This window comes from Triticum aestivum, chromosome 5D, assembly GCF_018294505.1.
Source record: "Triticum aestivum cultivar Chinese Spring chromosome 5D, IWGSC CS RefSeq v2.1, whole genome shotgun sequence".
NCBI lineage: Eukaryota > Viridiplantae > Streptophyta > Magnoliopsida > Poales > Poaceae > Triticum > Triticum aestivum.
The window spans coordinates 546,989,005-547,010,929 of NC_057808.1; the positions used below are offsets into that span (position 1 = coordinate 546,989,005).

The following is a 21,925-nucleotide window of genomic DNA, read 5'->3' on the forward strand; positions in this document are numbered from 1 at the left end:
CAACTCTCGGAAAAGGTGGCCATTACCGAGAGCCGAGAATCGACCCTCGGTAACCACTGCTCTAATTTTTTCCCTTCTCTTTTTGTCTTTGTTTTGCACTATCTTTTTTGTATCTCATATTTCATATGCTTTACGACCAAAGTTTATAAATTCCATGACTTTTGATGAATTATTTCAAAACTCAACTTTAAAGAGTGTAAAGTAATAAACATGAGAAGAAGCAGTTGTTGACCGTGGCCTACCCCCTCTCTCGGTGCCGGTCAACTTTCTAGACCGGCACCGAGAGAGAACTTTAAAGAGTGTAAAGTAATAAACATGAGAAGAAGTAGTTGTTGACCGTGGCCTACCCCCTCTCTCGGTGCCGGTCAACTTCCTAGACCGCCGGGGCCACCGGATAGCCCATGCATATACATGCGATGGCCTTCTTTGAGAGCACAAGAAGTTTCGAGGCCAACGGAGCAACAGGACCCGCACTTCCTGCACAAACCGGACACATTCCCTCTCGATACCCATAGACTATCTCGAAGAACGGCCTAGACTTGGTCTGTCATCTCGCGATGACATGCACTAACACGGAGAAGCAGTTATTCACCGTGGACTACACCCTCTCGGTGCCGAATAATGCCCTAGACCGCCAGGGGCCACCGGATGGGTGCTCGATATAGAGACCGCCCGAGGGGGGGAGGGCACCCCTACATGCGTGTGGCCCATGCATATGCATGCAGGGGTGGTGTGCTATTTGAATAAGCAACGCACGTCCTTGACGTGACACGTGCCTCACAAACCACACACACGGGCGGGAACGTCGAGGACCGGCTGCGTCCGTCCCCGAGACAGAATCTTCGGTGGGTGATCCCATGACAGAACGAGCCTAGACTTGGTCTGTCAACTCGCGATGACATGCAATAACACGGAGAAGTAGTTATTCACCGTGGACTACACCCTCTCGGTGTCTAATAACGCCCTAGACCGACGGGGCCACCGGATGGGTGCTCGATATGGAGACCGCCCGAGGGGGGGAGGGCACCCCTACATGCGCGTGGACCATGCATATGCATGCAGGAGTGGTGTGCTATTTGAATAAGAAACGCACGTCCTTGACGTGGCACGTGCCTCACAAACCACACACACGGGGGGGAACGTCGAGGACCGGCTGCGTTCGTCCCCGAGACAGAGTCTTCGGTGGGCGATCCCGTGACAGAACGGGCCAAGACTTGGTCTGTCATCTCGCGATGACATGCACTAACACGAAGAAGCAGTTATTCCCCGTGGCCTACCCCCTCTATGTGCCGAACAACGCCCTAGACCGCCAGGGCCACCGGAGGGGTGCCGGTCTCTAGAACTGGACAGGCCCATCCGAAGAAGAAAACACAAGACGGTAATTATGATGTGCTAAGGTTGTTTGCCAAGCATGGAAGAAAACAACTACAAAAAAAGTATAATACATATTATCGAGAATGAACAAGAAGGAAAGATATCTAGGTTAGATGCTTTACCGAGAGCAACTTTCGGAAAAGGTGGCCATTACCGAGAGCCGAGAATCGACCCTCGGTAACCACTGCTCTAAATTTTTTCCTTCTCTTTTTGTCTTTGTTTTGCACTATCTTTTTTGTATCTCATATTTCATATGCTTTTACGACCAAAGTTTATAAATTCCATGACTTTTGATTAATTATTTCAAAACTCGACTTTAAAGAGTGTAAAGTAATAAACATGAGAAGAAGCAGTTGTTGACCGTGGCCTACCCCCTCTCTCGGTGCCGGTCAACTTTCTAGACCGGCACCGAGAGAGAACTTTAAAGAGTGTACAGTAATAAACATGAGAAGAAGCAGTCTTCACCGTGGACTACACCCTCTCGGTGCCGAATAACGCCCTAGACCGTCGGGGCCACCGGATGGGTGCTCGATATGGAGACCGCCCGAGGGGGGAGGGCACCCCTACATGCGCGTGGACCATGCATATGCATGCAGGGGTTGTGTGCTATTTGAATAAGCAACGCACGTCCTTGACGTGGCACGTGCCTCACAAACCACACACACGGGCGGGAACGTTGAGGACCGTCTGCGTTCATCCCCGAGACAGAGTCTTCGGTGGGCGATCCCGTGACAGAACGGGCCTAGACTTGGTCTGTCATCTCGCGATGACATGCACTAACACGAAGAAGCAGTTATTCCCCGTGCCCTACCCCCTCTAGGTGCCGAACAACGCCCTAGACCGTCGGGGCCACCGGAGGGGTGCCGGTCTCTAGAACCGGACGAGGCCCATCCGAAGATGAAAACACAAGACGGTAATTATGATGTGCTAAGGTTGTTTGCCAAGCATGAAAGAAAACAACAACAAAAAAGTATAATACATATTATCCAGAATGAACAAGAAGGAAAGATATCTAGGTTAGATGCTTTACCGAGAGATACTCTCGAAAAAGGTGGCCATTACCGAGAGCCGAGAATCGACCCTCGGTAACCACTGCTCTAATTTTTTTCCCTTCTCTTTTTGTCTTTGTTTTGCACTATCTTTTTTGTATCTCATATTTCATATGCTTTTACGACCAAAGTTTATAAATTCCATGACTTTTGATGAATTATTTCAAAACTCGACTTTAAAGAGTGTAAAGTAATAAACATGAGCAGAAGTAGTTGTTGACCGTGGCCTACCCCCCCTCTCGGTGCCGGTCAACTTTCTAGACCGGCACCGAGAGAGAACTTTAAAGAGTGTAAAGTAATAAACATGAGAAGAAGCAGTTGTTGACCGTGGCCTACCCCCTCTCTCGGTGCCGGTCAACTTCCTAGACCGCCGGGGCCACCGGATAGCCCATGCATGCATATACATGCGATGGCCTTCTTTGAGAGCACAAGAAGTTTCGAGGCCAACGGAGCAACAGGACCCGCACTTCCTGCAAAAACCGGACACATTCCCTCTCGATACCCATAGACTATCTCGAAGCATGGCCCTAGACTTGGTCTGTCATCTCGCGATGACATGCACTAACACGGAGAAGCAGTTATTCACCGTGGACTACACCCTCTCGGTGCCGAATAATGCCCTAGACCGCCGGGGCCACCGGATGGGTGCTCGATATAGAGACCGCCCGAGGGGGGGAGGGCACCCCTACATGCGTGTGGCCCATGCATATGCATGCAGGGGTGGTGTGCTATTTGAATAAGCAACGCACGTCCTTGACGTGACACGTGCCTCACAAACCACACACACGGGCGGGAACGTCGAGGACCGGCTGCGTCCGTCCCCGAGACAGAATCTTCGGTGGGTGATCCCGTGACAGAACGAGCCTAGACTTGGTCTGTCAACTCGCGATGACATGCACTAACACGGAGAAGCAGTTATTCACCGTGGACTACACCCTCTCGGTGTCGAATAACGCCCTAGACCGCCGGGGCCACCGGATGGGTGCTCGATATGGAGACCGCCCGAGGGGGGAGGGCACCCCTACATGAGTGTGGACCATGCATATGCATGCATGGGTGGTGTGCTATTTGAATAAGCAACGCACGTCCTTGACGTGGCACGTGCCTCACAAACCACACACACGGGCGGGAACGTCGATGACCGGCTGCGTTCGTCCCCGAGACAGAGTCATCCGTGGGCGATCCCGTGACAGAACGGGCCTAGTCTTGGTCTGTCATCTCGCGATGACATGCACTAACATGAAGAAGCAGTTATTCCCCGTGGCCTACCCCCTCTAGGTGCCGAACAACGCCCTAGACCGCCAGGGCCACCGGAGGGGTGCCGGTCTCTAGAACTGGACGAGGCCCATGCGAAGAAGAACACACAAGACGGTAATTATGATGTGCTAAGGTTGTTTGCCAAGCATGAAAGAAAACAACAACAAAAAAGTATAATACATATTATCGAGAATGAACAACAAGGAAAGATATCTAGGTTAGATGCTTTACCGAGAGCAACTCTCGGAAAAGGTGGCCATTACCGAGAGCCGAGAATCGACCCTCGGTAACCACTGCTCTAGTTTTTTTCCTTCTCTTTTTGTCTTTGTTTTGCACTATCTTTTTGGTATCTCATATTTCATATGCTTTTATGACCAAAGTTTATAAATTCCATGACTTTTGATGAATTATTTCAAAACTCAACTTTAAAGAGTGTAAAGTAATAATCATGAGAAGAAGCAGTTTTGACCGTGGCCTACCCCCTCTCTCGGTGCCGGTCAACTTTCTAGACCGGCACCGAGAGAGAACTTTAAAGAGTGTAATGTAATAAACATGAGAAGAAGCAGTTGTTGACCGTGGCCTACCCCCTCTCCCGGTGCCGGTCAACTTCCTAGACCGCCGGGGCCACCGGATAGCCCATGCATAGCCCATGCATATACATGCGATGGCCTTCTTTGAGAGCACAAGAAGTTTCAAGGCCAATGGAGCAATTGGACCCGCACTTCCTGCACAAACCGGGCACATTCCCTCTCGATACCCATAGACTATCTCGAAGAACGGGCCTAGACTTGGTCTGTCATCTCGCGATGACATGCACTAACACGGAGAAGCAGTTATTCACCATGGACTACACCCTCTCGGTGCCGAATAATGCCCCAGACTGCCAGGGCCACCGAATGGGTGCTCGATATAGAGACCGCCCGAGGGGGGGAGGGCACCCCTACATGCGTGTGGCCCATGCATATGCATGCAGGGGTGGTGTGCTATTTGAATAAGCAACGCACATCCTTGACGTGACACGTGCCTCACAAACCACACACACGGGCGGGAACGTCGAGGACCGGCTGCGTCCGTCCCCGAGACAGAATCTTCGGTGGGTGATCCCGTGACAGAACGAGCCTAGACTTGGTCTGTCAACTCGCGATGACATGCACTAACACGGAGAAGCAGTTATTCACCGTGGACTACACCCTCTCGGTGCCGAATAACGCCCTAGACCGCCGGGGCCACCGGATGGGTGCTCGATATGGAGACCGCCCGAGGGGGGAGGGCACCCCTACATGCGCGTGGACCATGCATATGCATGCAGGGGTGGTGTGCTATTTGAATAAGCAACGCACGTCCTTGACGTGGCACGTGCCTCACAAACCACACACACAGGCGGGAACGTCGAGGACCGGCTGCGTTCCTCCCCAAGACAGAGTCTTCGGTGGGCGATCCCATGACAGAACGGGCCTAGACTTGGTCTGTCATCTCGCGATGACATGCACTAACACGAAGAAGCAGTTATTGCTCGTGGCCTACCCACTCCAGGTGCCGAACAACGCCCTAGACCGTCAGGGCCACCAGATGGGTGCTCGATATGGATACCGCCCGAGGGGGGAGGGCACCCCTACATGCGCGTGGCCCATGCATATGCATGCAGGGGTGGTGTGCTATTTGAATAAGCAACGCACGTCCTTGACGTGGCACGTGCCTCACAAACCACAACGGGCCTAGACTTGGCCTGTCATCTCGCGATGACATGCACTAACACGAAGAAGCAGTTATTCCCCGTGGCCTACCCCCTCTATGTGCCGAACAACACCCTAGACCGTCGGGGCCACCGGAGCAACATGACCAGCACTTCCTGCACAAAACGGACACGTTCGGACACCATTAATAAAAAAACACCGGCATCCACCATTAAGAAGAAGGCCTATCACTTTGAATGTTCTCTGCTCGAGACAGGTGAACATTCAAAGTGATAATCCATCTCCTTAACAAGAGTGTAATGGATACCGAAGCTTACTGCATGTGGACTATCCCACTATTTAAATAGGTTTTGTTGCTTGTCTCTAGGCGAGGTGGGACTAAACTTTGATGGTGCCCTTATCATACCGAGAGCTACTCTCGGCACCTGCTAATTTACCGAGAGCCTAGAGTCGACCCTCGGTAACCACTGCTCTACCGAGAGTCCTCTCGGCATAACTGCAACAGCCAAGTGCCTTCAGCTCCCAGCGCATGCCTCTTTGCCGAGTGCCGCCCTCGGTAAAATTTTGTTCCCAGTTCTGTTCATACTGTTTTTTGCTCGAGTTGGTGCAGCAAAAACATTTATACAATACTCAAACTTGCATTTCAAGTCACACAGGTTAACAACAAACTCACATAAGCATTAATCCATAAATAGTTCACACAAGCTTCATTTCAAATCACAAAGTAGCTCTTTAGTACAAGTGCCTACTTACTAATTAAACAACAAAGTGGTCTGCATGCATGCACCATATGATAAAAAGCAACACCACAATTATGACAAACTGAAAGAGAATTATGAAGTTCTTCAACCCACTGAACCAGCTAAGCCGTGTCTGGCTTGCACCATTGCGTAATTCTGTTTTTCTCTTTTGCTTAAGCAAATACTGATTGTAATGATACTCTGCCGTCTCTCTGTTGTTGAATGAGGCGAAGGAGTTGCCTTCATAATGAAGTATTTGTTCATTGCATTCCGACCATGAATTGTAGACTCCTGGACATCGTCCTCTGTACACCACATACCACTTCATCTACAAAAGAAAAAGAAATAAGGCACATCATACATAATCAACATAAGCATTCATCACTCATACAATCAAAAGCATCGCAAGTGGCCATCCAAGTCCATATCAGCAGGTACATAACTATACCACTAAATCAACGTCAAACTATCTAGGTGACTACTCCGAGGTGTAGTCGGTGAAACCAGTGATCGTCGAGTCAGAGCACGTGGGGGCATCCCCCACAGTGGAGGACCAAGCATCGTCGGGAATGATGGTCGGTGGACTCAATGGCTCCTTGCGTGGTGGAGCCTTGCCCTCCTTAGCTGGGGGATTCTTCTTGGCCAGATCCACAAAAAACTTCATTAGGATCAGCTGTGGGTTCTTCTCAAGGAGTTCCTCCAAGCGGTCCTCGGAGCTCTTCTTCGTGTCCGTGGAGTCGACCCTAATGGAAGCTTCGTCGTTGGAGGAGGCCATAGCCAAAAAATCGATCGATGCTAACACCTTTCATCACACAATGGAAAATAACATAAGAATCAAACATGAAAGATATAACATGAAGAGCTCACGTAGATCGACCGCCATCATCAAAAGTCGATTTTCTTCCTCCAAGAACAACTCTCAACGACACTCTCTCGCGTATATACGGTGGACACTCTCGCTGGTGGTGGTATATATGGTGGACACTCTCTCACGGGTATTTCAACTTTCGGTGATGGTTGAGCTGGGTGAGCCCCTCGTGCGTTATCAAGATATAACATGAGGAGCTCACACATATCAACCGTCATCGCTCAAAAGTTGATTTTTCTTCCTCCAAGAACAACTCTCATCAACACTCTCTCATGTATATACGATGGACACTCTCGCTGGTGGTGGTATATATGGTGGACACTCTCTCACGGGTATTTCAACTTTTGATGATGGTTGAGCTGGGTGAGCCCCTCGCGTGTTATCAAGATATAACATGAGGAGCTCACACAAATCAACCGTCATCGCTCAAAAGTTGATTTTTCTTCCTCCAAGAACAACTCTCATCGACACTATCTCACGTATCTCATCGGTCACATCCGCACATAGCATCCATGCATACAACATTATCAACAATTATCTACATTTTTTCTTTTGAAAAAACTGTATCTACATGGCATCCATCCATCTATCAATCCATCCATCTATCTATGCACCCATCTATCAATCCATCCATCTATCTATGCATCCATCTATCAATCCATCCATCTATCTATGCATCCATCTACTCAATCCATCCATCTATCTATGCATCCATCTATCAATCCATCCATCTATACACACATGGAGAGGAGGAGGGGGGCTCACCGGAGGGAGGAGCTCGGTGTGGTGTGGGGGGCGGCGGTGGAGGGGGCACCGGTCGGTGGAGGGGCGCCGGTCGGTGGGGAGCAGAGGAGGAGGGGCGCCGGTCGGTGGGGAGCTGAGAGAAGAAGCAACAGGGGGGAAATATGCTTAAGTAGTCGACGTCACATTTGCCGAGTGCTTGTCGGTGCAGCCCTCGGAAAAGAAATCAACTCTAGATCTAGGTTAGACGATTTACCGAGAGCGGCTCTCGGAAAATACGTCCCCCTAGATCTAGGTTAGATGCTTTACCGAGAGTCACACTCGGAAAAAGTAGACATTCCCGAGGGCCGATAGTCGACCCTCGGTAAGTACTGCTCTAATTTTTTTCCCTTCTCATTTTGTCTTTGTTTTGCACTATCTTTTTTGTATCTCATATTTCATATGCTTTTACGACCAAAGTTTATAAATTCCATGACTTTTGATGATTTTTTTCAAAACTCAACTTTAAAGAGTGTAAAGTATAAAACATGAGAAGAAGCAGTTGTTGACCGTGGGGGGTAGCAATGCCACCGGAGCATCGCACCGGGCCCTCATACATGCCGTACGGTGTGGTGGCATGTCCAAAGAGGCGGCACGCATCTCCGGGGTGTGGCCCCCCTCACAGATGGCGATGACAGAGTAGTAGACGTTCTGCGGTAACGATGCGGCGTGAATATTATTAAATACTCGGAGAGCGATAAAATCATGAGTTTTTTACACGATGTGGGCACATGTGCTATAGGACTGATGGTAATTTTCATAGTTTTTGGTGATGGAGAAGTATCTGAACACTTCCCTTTCCGCGGATTGCTCTTCGCGTGTCTACGACTGTGGCCGGCGGCCTCCGGGGGCTAGCAGATGCCGCCAAATCTTGCGTAGGCGGTCTCTCACAAGTCTGGAAGTGTTGTGGCGGTTGCAAACGCCCGGCCCGCGTCTCCGGGGTGTGCCCCCCCTCACGGACGGCGCCGCCGCCGGCACCTGGAGGGGGGGAAACGGACGCGTCGGGTCTACACAGATGGGGTCTTGCTGTGGCTTTGGCCCAGATGTTGCTCCAAAGTGTTCCGATGGGCTGACCTAACACAACCGGGTGGAGAGTTCCACTGGTCAATGCCCGTCCGTGCAAAGTCAAAGGGCTAGATCCCGTGGTCAAACGCTACAGGGTTAGGCGGGACGGGGGCCCTGGGGGGTAGCAATGCCACTGGAGCATCGCACCGGGCCCTCATACATGCCGTACGGTGTGGTGGCATGTCCGAAGAGGCGGCACGCATCTCCGGGGTGTGGCCCCCCTCACGGACGGCGATGACACAGTAGTAGATGTTCTGTGGTAACGATGCGGCATGAATATTATTAAATACTCAGAGCGCGATAAAATATTGAGTTTTTTACATGACGTGGGCACATGTGCTATAGGACTGATGGTAATTTTTCATAATTTTTGGTGATGGAGAAGTATCAGATAAACTTCCCTCTCCGCGGATTGCTCTTCGCGTGTCTACGACTGTGGCCGGCGGCCTCCGGGGGCTAGCACATGCCGCCAAATCTTGCGTAGGCGGCCTCTCACAAGTCTGGAAGTGTTGTGGCGGTTGCAAACGCCTGGCCCGCGTCTCCGGGGTGTGCCCCCCCTCACGGACGGCGCCGCCGCCGGCACCTGGAGGGGGGAAACGGACGCGTCGGGTCTACACGGATGGGGTCTTGCTGTGGCTTTGGCCCGGATGTTGCTCCAAAGTGTTCCGATGGGCTGACCTAACACAACCGGGTGGAGAGTTCCACTGGTCAAAGCCCGTCCGTGCAAAGTCAAAGGGCTAGATCCCGTGGTCAAACGCTATAGGGTTAGGCGGGACGGGGCCCTGGGGGGGTAGCAATGCCACCGGAGCATCGCACCGGGCCCTCATACATGCCGTACAGTGTGGTGGCATGTCCGAAGAGGCGGCACGCGTCTCCGGGGTGTGGCCCCCCTCACGGACAGCGATGACATAGTAGTAGACGTTCTGCGGTAACGATGCGGTGTGAATATTATTAAATACTCGGAGCGCGATAAAATCATGAGTTTTTACACGACGTGGGCACATGTGCTATAGGACTGATGGTAATTTTTCATAATTTTTGGTGATGGAGAAGTATCTGATAAACTTCCCTCTCCGCGAATTGCTCTTCGCGTGTCTACGACTGTGGCCGGCGGCCTCCGGGGGCTAGCACATGCCGCCAAATCTTGCGTAGGCGGCCTCTCACAAGTCTGGAAGTGTTGTGGTGGTTGCAAACGCCCGACACGCGTCTCCGGGGTGTGCCCCCCTCACGGACGGCGCCGCCGCCGGCACCTGGAGGGGGGAAATGGACGCGTCGGGTCTACACGGATGGGGTCTTGCTGTGGCTTTCGCCCGGATGTTGCTCCAAAGTGTTCCTATGGGCTGACCTAACACAACCGGGTGGAGAGTTACACTGGTCAAAGCCCGTCCGTGCAAAGTCAAAGGGCTAGATCCCATGGTCAAACGCTACAGGGTTAGGCGGGACGGGGGCCCTGGGGGGTAGCAATGCCACTGGAGCATCGCACCGGGCCCTCATACATGCCGTACGGTGTGGTGGCATGTTCGAAGAGGCGGCACGCGTCTCCGGGGTGTGGCCCCCCTCACGGACGGCGATGACACAGTAGTAGACTTGGTCTACACGGATGGGATCTTGCTGTGGCTTTGGCCTAGACTTGGTCTGTCATCTTGCGATGACATGCACTAACACGGAGAAGCAGTTATTCACCGTGGACTACACCCTCTCGGTGCCGATCAACGCCCTAGACTGTCGGGGCCACCGGAGGGGTGCCGGTCTCTAGAACCGGGCGAGGCCCATCATTTGAAAAAGAAAACACAAGACGGTAATTATGATGTGCTAAGGTTGTTTGCCAAGCATGGAAGAAAACAACAAAAAAGTATAATACATATTATGGAGAATGCACAAGAAGGATGCTTTACCGAGAGTTCCTCTCGGAAAATGCGGCCATTGCCGAGTGCTGCTGGACGACCCTCGGTAAATTCTGTCGGTGCGGCTCTCGGAAAAGCCCCCGAGATCTAGGTTAAGACTTTTACCGAGTGTCGTTAGAAGTTGGCTCTCGGAAATGTTTCCCGCGGGGACTTATGCAAAATTTCCCCCTCGCGCGCGCTCACTCCTCTCTTCTCTCTCTGTCTCTCTCGCCCCCGCCCCCTCTGTCCGCCGCCGCCCCTTAGTGCCGCCTCCCCATCCGGCGAGCTCTGCCGCCGCCGCCGCCACCGGGAGTGCCTCCCCCGACCCCTCCACCTCCACCGAGCCCCCCCACCGCCACCTCCACCGAGCTCGTCCACCGCCACCATCTCGGCCAAGCTTCACCGAGCACCACCGGCGCGGCATCCCCTCCACTGAGCTCTACCTCGTCCGGCATCCACCTCCCCCGCCGCCCCCTGCCCCGTTGGTGAGCCCCTACTCAATCTCTTTTTTTGAAATAAAAGGGGTTTCCCCCCTCTCCATTACAACAAAAGGTGTATATATATGCATAGTGAATAATGTGTGTGAGTGTGTGCTTTGTATGTGTGTGTGTCAGTGAGTGATGTTGGTGTATGTGTGCATATATAATGAATGGTTTTTTTATATTTAGGTGTGTATATATGTGCATATATAATGAATGGTGTATGTGAGTGTGTGTGTGGGAGAGGGGTGCTATTGATGTGTGTGTGTGTGTGCATGTGCGAGTGAGTGTGTGATGTGTGTGTATGGATATGTGAGTGTGTTTGTGTGTGGGGGGTGTGTGAGTGAGTGTTTCATGCAGGACATATGATGTTTGTGTGTTTGACATATGATTGACACAACTTCATTCTTTCATGCAGGACATGCATCTATTTTGACAATAGAGAGAGTGAATTCCGTTGCACGCTTCAAGGGTAATCTCTTCCCGTTCATGTGTAGGTTTTCATTATTTGTAGATCACCTAAATAGTCGCGTAACCTAGGTGTCTCCCGTTCGGAAGGGTTGTATCTATAAATATGCAAGTCTTTGCATATTTATAACCTCAACTCTTTCGAATTGTCCACGTTTTCCATGGACAACCCGAGGATGTGTAGGCGGGTCGTTTTCATGATGTACTTAGATCCGAGACAGAATTTCGACAGTGTCTCCTTGTTGTTCTCTAGATACACATCCTCTTGGCTTATTGCTGAGACGTGTATTTGGAGAACAGCGGGGAGGTGCTGCCGAAATTTTGTCTCGGGTCGGAGTACGTCATGAAAGCGGACCCAGCCTACACATTCTCGGGTGGGATTAGGACCTATCTTTACCTATTACATAGCTCAGTGCATGTCGTAAAACTTGATGGAACCACTTGTTACATAAAAAAATTATGTGTGTGTTTCACTTTATATCAGAGGATGGAAGAACGTGAGTGGATGTACACCGGACATCCCAGCATGGAGGGTATGACCCCTGAGTGGAGGTCGAAGACCAATGATTTCCTGGAATTAGTATTTGCTGGAGAAACGCCAGTTCGTGGAATTTGGTGCCCATGCACGGAGTGTGATAACCAGACTGAAAGAGATAAGATTACTATGAGTAAACACTTAGGCAAATATGGGTTTACGCCAGGCTATTACCGGTGGATCTTTCACGGTGAGACAGAACAGTCCAGGGCGGAGGTGGTGCGACAACGCACCGGCGAATATGATACTCGGATTGAAAACCTGTTAGATGACATCCGCCGTGCGGATCCGCGGGAGGACCCGAACTCCGAGGAGCCGCCGGAAAGCCCTGAAGAGTATCATGCAGCTTTGTTTGCGGCACAAAAACCCCTTCACGCCCATACAGAGGTTACTCAACTAGATGGCATTGCACGCCTAATGGCCCTGAAGGCAAACCATAACATGAGCATAATTTGCTTCAATGATTTGTTGTCAGTTATTGCTAGCCTGTTGCCTAAAGAAAATATATTGCCAAAGAACATGTACGAGTCGAACAAAATCCTCGGTTCACTTAAGATGCCGTATGAGCAAATACATGCTTGTCCAAACGGATGCATGTTATTTAGAAATGAACATAAAGATACGAATTATTGTGTCAAGTGCAAATCCTCTAGGTATATTGAGGTAATAGATGATGATGGTAGCAAGAGGCAGCTCACAATTGCCGTCAATATCCTTCGATATCTTTCATTCACAGAAAGGATCCAGAGGCTTTATATGACCGAGGAAACTGCCCAATATATGAGATGGGCCGCCGAAGGGAAGATGTACAATACAAAAAAGATGCAACATCCACGGGATGGTGAAGCATGGAAGAAATTTGTTGAAATTCATAAGAAAACAGATGACTGGAAGAGTGTAGCTGTTGGGATAACAACCGACGGGTTCAATCCATATGGTTTGATGGCTGCCATATACAGTTGTTGGCCAGTATATGTTATCCCCCTGAATCTGCCCCCTGGCGTTTGCATGCAACGACATCACATGTTCCTGACGTTGATAATTCCAGGTCCTAACTATCCCGGGAAGCATATGAGTGTGTATATGGAGCCATTGGTGGACGACTTACTTGTTGCTTGGAACAACGGGGTCCGGACATACGATGCCGTTTCAAAGAAGCACTTCAATATGCATATCTGGTACCACACATCGCTACATGACCTACCGGCACGTGCGATATTTTGTGGTTGGTGTGTAAAGGGGAAGTGGCCTTGCCCAGTGTGTCGACAGCGTGTGACTTTCATTTGGCTGGCTAAGGGTCACAAGTATGTATGCTTTGACCAACATCGGCAGTTCCTTCGTCTTGATCACCCATACAGGCAAGACGCTATGCACTTCCAAAAAGGTGTTATTGTTGATGACCCGCCACCACCTATTATGACCGGTGCCCAGCTTAAGGATGAGTTAGATGCTCTCGAGGAAAAGCTCGATGGGAAAGGTTTTGTGGGATATGGAGAGACACACCAGTGGACTCACATTCCAAGCTTATGGAGGCTCCCTTACTTTAAAGATCTTCTACTTCCACACAACATTGATGTAATGCACACTGAAAAGAATATTGCGGAGGCCTTACTCGGCACGCTCCTCGACACCGAGAAGTCAAAGGATAACATTCAGGCTAGGATCGATCAAGCCAAACTATGCAACAGGCCAAAATTAAATTTGGTGCCTCGTGCAAAAGGTAATTCTTGGAAGAAGCCACCAGCCCCTTTCACCCCTTCAATGCCCCAAAGGAAGGAAATTCTCCAATGGATTGTGAACAACTTGTACTTCCCTGATGGATATGCAGCTAATATCATGAGGGGAGTGAATATGGCTACAAAGCGAATAGGAGGCCTCAAGAGTCATGACTACCATGTATGGCTTGAGCGGATAATGCCTGTGATGATTCGAGGGTATGTCAGAGAGGATATTTGGCGAGTGCTGGCGGAGTTGAGCTACTTCTTCCGTCAGCTTTGTGCCAAAGAACTAGATTATGAAGTGGTTGCAAAGTTGGAGGAACAAGCACCTGAGTTGCTATGCAAGTTAGAGATGATATTTCCGCCAGGTTTCTTTAATCCGATGCAACATATGATCTTACATCTCGCGTATGAGGCTAGAATGGGAGGACCTGTGCAGTTCCGATGGCAGTATGCACCTGAACGGGAGTTCAAGCATCTTCGTGGGAAATGTAAGAATAAAGCCCGCATTGAAGCCTCCATAGCCGAGGCATACCTGAACGAGGAGGTGGCCACGACCACGACAAAGTACTATCATGACAGTATTCAGACTAGGTTAAATCCAGCTCCTCGTTACAATGAAGAACCCACCAGTAATGTTTCCGACCTTAGCCTCTTCGAAGGCCAAGGTGGCAAAGCAAGTGGACCGAAGCCCAAGAACTTTTCACCTACTGAGTGGTCGACTATTATGATCTATGTCTTGACCAACATGGAAGAAGTGCAACCGTACATAAAGTAAGTGTAGAACACCTTTATTGACAACTACTCACTAGTCTTGAGTTCTAACTCGAATTCTTCCTATTGCTAGGGAATTCCAGAACGAATTCTGGAAGCTACCACGGCCTCCTAGCGACGAAGAATCAGCAGACCTTCTTGAAGATACCAATGCTGATGGCGGTTTCATTTCTTGGTTCTCAAGAAAAGTAACTTTTCTAACTTTATGTTACTTCAAGTTGATCTTACTTGCCTGTAATGCTTCCACTAATGAACCAGACAATCTCCTATTAATCTTGTAGGCATATCAGGAGGTTGATATGGACGCCAAAGTGAGAGAAGTAGCCAAAGGTTTTGAATACGAGGCCAAGTCATTTAAGGCTTACGACATGAATGGGTATCGCTTCCACACTGATAAACACACGCGTGAGAGGCCCAACCGAAGGTCAATAAATAGTGCGGTCTATTGTCTAGGGACAGATGGACGTCACTACTATGGAACCATCGAAGAAATTTATGAGTTGCAGTATTGTGGTTTACAAGGAGTGAAGCCCATCGTATTCAGATGCAGCTGGCTCAATCCTGAGAAAGTGAGACGAACCCCTAGTATTGGCTTTGTCGAAGTTGAACGAGCATCGAAATATGCAGGAAATGATGTCTATATTATGGCTCAACAGGCTACACAAGTGTTTTTTCTCCCATACGCGTGCACATCTACGGAATATATCGATCTCTTGAAGTGGGATGTCGTGTACAAGGTACCCCCGCGTATCAAGGTACCTACCCCAAACAAGGACGATTACCATATAAACCCTAACACATACGAGGGAGAGTTCTTTCAAGAAGCAGACACTGACGAAGACGAAGATGATGCAAAGGAAGATGATGGCGTGCATCACGAACATGATGCTATGGAACATGAGGCCATGGATGACATGGAAGTAGATAATGCAGAGGACGAATACGAGGATGTTTCTGACCCTCGAGATTTGGCATTACTTATGCGATGGCACATGGGGCTAGATGAGGATGAGGGCCCCCCTGAAGACTTCGAGGATGAATGTATGAACGGGCGTGATAGCGATGATGAAAGCCCTGATCCAAATGTTGCACCTAATATTGACCCTTATTTCTAACAACTCCATGTAATCGTGTGAGAACTCTATGTATGTGTGTCACAACTCTATGTATTCGTGTGTGTAACAACTCTATGTATTCGTGTGTGCAACAACTCTATGTATTCGTGTGTGCAACAACTCTATGTATTTGTGTGTGTAACAACTATATGTATTATTGTGACAATTCCATTTATTCTTCATATGTGATATATTTATTGTATTTACATCAAGTTGTATCATCTGTACTAACTGGTTTGTTCTTCTTCGTATCAGGTGATTGAAACATGACAGGTAGCAAGAAGATTCCAAAGGAAAGTTTGAAAAAATGAATGATCTGTACAATGATCAACCTGCTCGACCGATGAAAGCGGTGGCCGCTCCTTCATCGGTTGCCACAACCGCCAAGAAGGCCAAAGGATTGGCGGGTCTAGACACCCGTCCGGCAAAACGTGCGAAACAAGGTCGAGTACCACGCGGGGAGGAGTAGGAGGCGGACGAGGAGGGGGAGTAGGTGAGGCAGGAGGAGGAGGCGGACGAGGAGGCGGAGAGGAGGGGAGTAGGTGAGGCAGGAGGAGGAGGCGGACGAGGAGGGGGTAGGTGAGGCAGGAGGGGAGGAGGAGGGCGGACGAGGAGGCGGACGAGGAGGGGGAGTAGGTGAGGCAGGAGGAGGAGGCGGACGAGGAGGCGGACGAGGAGGGGGTAGGTGAGGCAGGAGGAGGAGGCGGACGAGGAGGAGGAGGCGGACGAGGAGGCGGACTAGGAGGGGGGGTAGGTGAGGCAGGAGGAGGAGGCGGACGAGGAGGGGGAGTAGGTGAGGCAGGAGGAGGAGGCGGACGAGGAGGGGGAGTAGTGAGGCAGGAGGAGGAGGCGGACGAGGAGGGGGAGTAGGTGAGGCAGGAGGAGGAGGCGGACGAGGAGGCGGACGAGGAGGGGGAGTAGGTGAGGCAGGGGAGGAGGCAGACGAGGAGGGGGAGTACGTGAGGCAGGAGGAGGAGTACGTAAAGCAGCCCAGAGTAGAGCACCTCTTTCTTCTCCTCGACCCTCTGATGCAGTGCTTCACCGTGCTCAGGAGGAGGAAACAGAGGATGGGGATGAGGCGTGTGAGGAGGAGGACGAGGAGGATTTTGCGGAGGAGGTAGTGGAGGATGAGGAGGAGGAGGTGATGGAGGACGATGCCGCCGAGAGGAGGCTGGTTGTTCATCGGGTTTCTGAGGGTGGGGATGGACCCTCATGGGTGACAGAGCACCACGAGGTGAGCGGTTCGCAACAAAGCGGTTCGACTATCAGCACTACTTCCGGAGGGAAAGTGTGGCTGCATGGTCCTTCAAAGCTTCCAAGACGTCCATATGTGCATAGAGACGTGTTGATTAAACCAATGGGAGAGAAGTAAGTGGTTATCTCGACTCATCCCATATAAATTGTACCTTTTGTCATTTCCTCACATATAATTTGACTTCACTCTTCGAAATGCAGAAGCTTAGTAAAAGGTGGTGAGAGGCGTCTGCCACGGTCGCCGAGTGGCATCATTGGGGGTCTTTGTAGGTTAGATTATCCTGGACTGGTCACTTTGCCGAACGGTATCATTGAGCCAGCTTGGTCATGGGATCACTACAAACTTGCACCGGATTTCCTGGATATGCGTCAGAGGGTTTATGATAACAGAGCCATGCGAGTGGTCAACGATTTCTGGGTAAGTCCTTTCAAACACCTAAATGTCAATACCAAAAGGTTTAAATTTGCCATAGTCATGATTTAACCCTTCTCACATGTATGCATGTTTGTAGGATTTCTATACATGCGTTGAGGGTCAGAAGGATCGTGCAAATGTGGTGGTCGAGAATATTGCCAAGAAACTAGTCCACGACATGCACTATGAGGAGCGCGTCCGGTTAGTGGTCAAGTATCACGCGGACTATCTCAACCATAGGATTTCCAAACAGGAGGCTCGAGGGACGCATCTTTCACGGGACAATTACTTCAAGGCAAGTGACGATGGATGCTTGCTATTCCCTACATTACCGCAAAATTAGAATCCTTACTAAGATGTATTTGTTTAATTTACAGGTGATTCCTCGGTGGTGCGCTGACAAACGTCCGTGCTGGGAGAAGATCGTCGAACGGTGGACAGATCCAGGGTGGCAGGATGAACACAAAGTAATATCTGAACGGCGTAAGTTGATGGGGGGTCGAGGACACCGTCAAGGCAACCTCACCATCCCAGGTGTCGTCTCAAAACATGTAGGCAACCACATCCTTTTCATCATGTTCTCTTTCATTTGTGAGCATTCCCTTGATTGTTTGGATCGCTTTCTTTTGCAGAAAGAAGACACTGGCAAGGATATCACTTACTTCGAGGCATGGACCATCAAACGTACCAAAGACGACAAGGACAAGGACCCTCTCCACCCGGAGAGGGACTGGATCAGCTCTAAAGCCCGGTCAGATGGAGAGAACTACACCAAAAAATTGAAGGAGACGTACGGGCCTGACGCTGATCCTCACGTGCTACCGTTTGACCCTCTTGTGGCCATTGCCGCGGCAGGCGGTAGACCGAATGGCCGGATGGCGGTTCACCTCGATTCTGTCATAACCTCCTCCCTTCCGAGAGTCAACACGCTCCGTGCTATGAGTACTGGCTCTACTCCTACCGTAGAGCGTCACGTACCACATTCCGTGAGCATTATTGAGGATATTCAGGTCAGTGCTTCTTCATTGATCCTTCATGGTCCTGCATATTTGCATTTCAACATGAATGACATTTGCATTGCCATATTGTAGACTCGACTGATTGACACCGAGAAAGAACGAGATGAAAACCGGGCCAAGCTGAAGGCACAAGATGATCTAGTGAAGTCTTTACAACATATGGTGGCCAATCTTTATTCCATGCAAGGCCAACCAGTGCCAGAGATGCCACCGACGCCAGAGTGGAACATTGTGAGTTTCGTTCAAACTATTTCTATCACCATTTTCGGCATTACCATATGCATTCATCTCACTATTGGGTCAATCCATCACAGCTCAACCCATCACAAGGGTCGAACAATGTTCCGGTAGTTCCACCTCAAGTTGGTGGAGTTGGGGCAGCAAAGGGAATAATGCCTTCTAATGTTGATGTTATCACTCCGGTTGATGGAGTTGGGGCAGCAAACGGAATGATGCCTTCTAATGTTGATGTTATCACTCCGATCTCCAAAATCGCGTGAACTTCATGTTATGTTATGTTAGAAACTGTTCCTTGTATGTTGAGAACTCTTGCATCTTGAGACTTGTAAACTTGTGGTAGTCGAGTGTCTTCACTACTATTTCACCTTTTATGCACTATTGCTTTTATGTGGAATGCTTTTCAGAATCATTGCTTCTTTTGTTCAATGATGCCTATATGTGACATGTTCTATGTGTGATGAACTATATGCTGCTGTTGTATATGTTTCGCTGCAGGAAAGAAACAGAAACAGGAAAAAAAGGCTCCTGGGCACACCATTACCGAGGGTGGCTCTCGGTAATAACTGTGAAACTGGACCATAATGCACCCTTTACCGAGAGGCCTCTCGGTAAACATGTACCAACCAGTAGAACCTGACACCTTTACCGAGAGGCCTCTCGGTAAAGGATAATAACCTGTGGTGCCCCTGACAACTTTACCGAGAGGGCTCTTGGTAAAGGGAAAAGGATTGCCGAGGGTGGCTCTCGGCAAAGTTGGACCTCGGCTTGCTCTCGTGGTCCCACATGTCAGGAGGTGACACGTGTCAGCCTCCTAGTGGTTCTCTTTGCCGAGAGGGGCTCTCGGCCAAGATGGCCCTCGGCTTGTTCGCCTGGTCCCACATGTCAGAAGCTGACACGTGTCAGCCACCTACTGGGTGGCCTTGCCGAGAGTGGCTCTAGGCAAAGTTGGCCCTCGGCCTGTTCGCCTGGTCCCACATGTCAGGAGCTGACACGTGTCAGCCACCTACTGGGTGGCTTTGCCAAGAGGGGCTCTCGGCAAAGCTGGCCCTCGGCCTGTTCGCCTGGTCCCACATGTCAGGAGCTGACACGTGTCAGCCACCTACTGGGTGGCTTTGCCGAGAGAGGCTCTCGGCAAAGCTGGCCCTCGGCCTGTTCGCCTGGTCCCACGTGTCAGGAGCTGACACGTGTCAGCCACCTACTGGGTGGATTTGCCGAGAGTGCCTCTCGGCAAAGCTGGCCCTCGGCCTGTTCGCCTGGTCCCACATGTCAGGAGCTGACACGTGTCAGCCACCTACTGGGTGGCTTTGCCGAGAGTTGCTCTCGGCAAAGTTGGCCCTCGGCCTGTTCACCTGGTCCCGCATGTCAGCAGCTGACACGTGTCAGCCACCTACTGGCTCTCTTTGCCGAAAGTGGCACTCGGCAAAGAAGGCCCTCGGCCTGTTCCCCTGGTCCCACGTGTCAGGAACCGCCGGCACCGTCTGCTATCCGTTAGCTACTTTATTTTGCCGAGTGGTACTGTTTGGCTCTCGGCCAAGTCTTTGCCGAGTGCCCGTGTTCTGGCTGTCGGCAAACTCCTGTTTACCGAAGAGGTGTACGCCGGGTGGCTTTCCCCGAGGGTGACACTCGGCAAAGGCTTTGCCGGCGGTTTTCGGCCCTTTGCCGAGTGTCCGTGGCACTCGGCGTAGCCCAGAATTCCAGTAGTGCTAGCAAGTTGCGGATAGTAGAGGAATGTGTTCATAATTCATATATTCAGTGTAAGAATGCCTGCAGAAGATTCAGAACAAGAGATGGTATCTTCATTAGAGTTTCCTCGTTAGATGCAGATTATGTAATTTATGTTACGAAGAGGACTTCCCCCTGCAGAAGAATGTGTTGATGCACAAATTCAGTGTAGGAATGTGTACACGAATATTCAGTGTAAGAATGTCCACACCAGATTCAGTGTAAGAGTTTTATTGTTTTTTTTTACCCCTCAAATTTAGGTAGCCAGGAATTAACGTGTGTACAGAAAAAGAATTTACTGTTGATTTGCTCTATTGTTTAGCTGCTGAACTGCACCATCTGTCTGGTTTCGGGCATACTGGTTTCACCCAGTGTGGATGTAAGTCCTATGATAAATAAGATTAGTTTCCACATATGGCACCAAATGTCGATATGTCCGAGTGGTTAAGGAGACAGACTCGAAATCTGTTGGGCTTTGCCTGCGCAGGTTCGAATCCTGCTGTCGACGTTTTTTATGTGTGCCTTTATTGTTCTGTACTCTGCTGCACGCATGGTTATCATATTTTCCACTTTTTCTTTGTCAATCCTACACCCAAGGGGAAAAATCCAGCGAGAACATGCAATATCTCTTGTACTCCTCTAACGTACCTTCTCGCTGAAAATTATTAGCAAAAGCGACGGTCAAAAACATAGAATCAAAATATGTTTTCCATACAAATAAGTTACTATACTAAATCGGGAAGGCTTTAGTTTTTCTGGTTTTTTTGAATTTTTTTTAGCTTCTACTGTTCATTTACATCCATGTCAATGAATAGTACTTCCTACGTTCCTAAATATTTTGTCTTTTTAGAGATTCCAACAAGTGACTACATACGGAGCAAAATGAGTGAATCTACACTCTAAAATATGTCTACATACATCTGTATGTGGTAGTCATTTGAAATGTCTAGAAAGACAAATATTTAGGAACGGAGGGAGTAATAGTGAAGAGTATCATGCGTGAACAGTATCCCACGCGTGAACAGCACCACCAGTGAATAGTGCTCCCAAATAATTTGATTTTCCCTTTACTTTTACCGGATAAAAAATACGCACGTTGTTAACTAAAACTGGGATTCTTTTACACATCATTTCTCTCCTCCTCCACCATCACGTCCATATATATAGGGTTAAAATTTAAGATTTTTCTACACATCATTCCTGTCCACCAGCATACAGATGCAGAGCCGTCTCAATCGTCTCCTGATCCTTTTCGGTGATGGTGTTGCCGAGGCACAAAACAGTAGGTCGGAACAGTATAATTGCATAAATAGTAATTCATGGGAAAATAAGTTCTCGACCGATTACTGCCCATTTTACACCACGACATCAGCAAACAGTTTACTAACAATTATCTGAACAAAGACTGAAACAGTATTCAAATAAACCCAGAACTGCTAAACGAAACAATAACCAAAATAAACCAAAACACCAATC

General features: G+C 49.6%; 1 non-coding gene across 1 annotated transcript; it reads left to right on the forward strand.

Annotated features, from left to right (window-relative positions):
• Positions 1–20,875: 20,875 nt before the first annotated feature.
• Positions 20,876–20,957, forward strand: TRNAS-CGA (transfer RNA serine (anticodon CGA)). The gene has a single exon. It is a non-coding gene; the product is annotated as a tRNA-Ser (tRNA).
• Positions 20,958–21,925: the final 968 nt, after the last annotated feature.